Here is a 1,849-nt window from a genome sequence, read left to right as displayed (position 1 = left end):
AGCGTAAAAGAAGGTGCAGTTTACCCACATACCCGACAATACAAAATGAGCCCAGAAATAAAAGCAGGTGTTGCAGCAGAAGTTGAACGTTTTATAAAAATGGTAATCCTCCCAAAATTATTATACCTATTTCTAAATATTCCATACGACCCTGATTGGCACTTCTCTGCCACACTCCGATCGGAATTGATTTGCCCTGTATGCGGTGGAAAGCAACCACGTATACAATGGAAAGTGATGATGCGGCCATACTCTCTCGGGGGGTTTGACATTCCAAACTTCGAGCTTTATTACCTTTGTGCACAAGCCCATTATGCCCACTTCTGGTTTCACCCGCCCCGATACACAGCTCATGTTGCCACGGAACATTGGCTCGCAGACCCCATTCCCCTAGACGGAGTCATTTTGGCCCCCACGACATCCCGGGGCAGCAGCCCATCCTCTGTGGACTGCACAATCGCGGCCTGGTCCCGCATATTGCAGCACACGCATACACCTTGTTTATATTCCCCTCTTCTCCCGCTTTCATATCACCCTGAACTAATGCTACTACAGGAAGGGCTCTTCAAAAACACTGCACGTAAACAAAACCTTCGTTGTTGGGGAGACCTCTATAGTAACGGCAAATTCCGTTCTCTCCTACAACTGTGTGCTGACACCTCACCCTCCACTATGGAAATGTTTCTGTATGCTCGTCTCCACCATGGTATACAGGCTTGCTTTGACACATACCCATCCATGCCCGCTACATTTGCCCCGTTGCATAATGTCCTATGCGCCCCCCCGCTTCTCATTTGGTATCCACACTCTACCATGGCCTATACAGTGACATTGACTATCCCGCATGTCCGGCGCACCAAGTGGTCAGCGGAGTTGGGCCAGGACATCACGGACGCGCAATGGCTGTACTGCTGTGGGCAGACTGGGCAGCTATCAGCCAATAGTAGACTTCGCATCATACACTATAGGTTCCTACATTGTAGCTATTGTACCCCAGCTACACTTCACAGATTCGGCTTGAGAGACACACACAGATGCGATAGATGTAATTTAGAACATACTGACTTCCTGCGCCTTGCATGGGAATGCCCTGATATCCACGCTTATTGGGTTGATGTCCTCACGGCCCTTGACTCCACGGCCTCTATACCCCTCCCGAGGTGTCCACTGTTAGCTCTATTGTGCTATACTGAGCAACTTCCTGCTAAACATCGGCTCTTTTTGTCCTTCTACATGGTACTTGCTAAGCGGCGCATAGCCTGTCAATGGGGTAGAGGACCGGCACCCATATTTAAGGAATGGCTATCGGATTTGATACTATGGCAAAATCAACTCCTCCCATGCTCCTCTCGCCCCCGAGACATCTGGGGCCCGTTGCAGACACATTTATTAGAACACCCTCATGCAGAAAACGCTGCGCCTTAAAAAATGTCAGCGCCTGTTCCCCCATATACAAATTAATTATTACTTCAGCACTTCCTACCCGTCCAACATTGCACCCTACTGTATTGTCCTAAGCCCAGGCATTCTAATCTTAGTGCAAATGGTGACACCAAATGTATAATTCCTTGCTTTGTTTTTCAACTGTCCTTACCTCATCTGCGGTGTGTACGGATTCAAGATATTTCATGTAACCAACTACTTGTATATGTCCAGATATGTCCATGATATGTGGTCCGAATTATGTATGCTTTGTCTCGCCTATGGTTATTGCAAATGCTTGTCTGTATATTGTCTGGAAAAGCTTTTCAATAAACAAATAAAAAAATAAATAAGTTGAACGTTTGGTTGAGCAAGGTATATTAAAAGAAATAATGAGCAGTCCTTGTAATTCACCTATATTTGGCAT

The sequence above is a fragment of the Lissotriton helveticus genome, chromosome 4_1 (genome assembly GCF_964261635.1).
Source record: "Lissotriton helveticus chromosome 4_1, aLisHel1.1, whole genome shotgun sequence".
Taxonomy (NCBI): domain Eukaryota; kingdom Metazoa; phylum Chordata; class Amphibia; order Caudata; family Salamandridae; genus Lissotriton; species Lissotriton helveticus.
Note: the sequence above shows the minus strand (reverse complement) of the source record.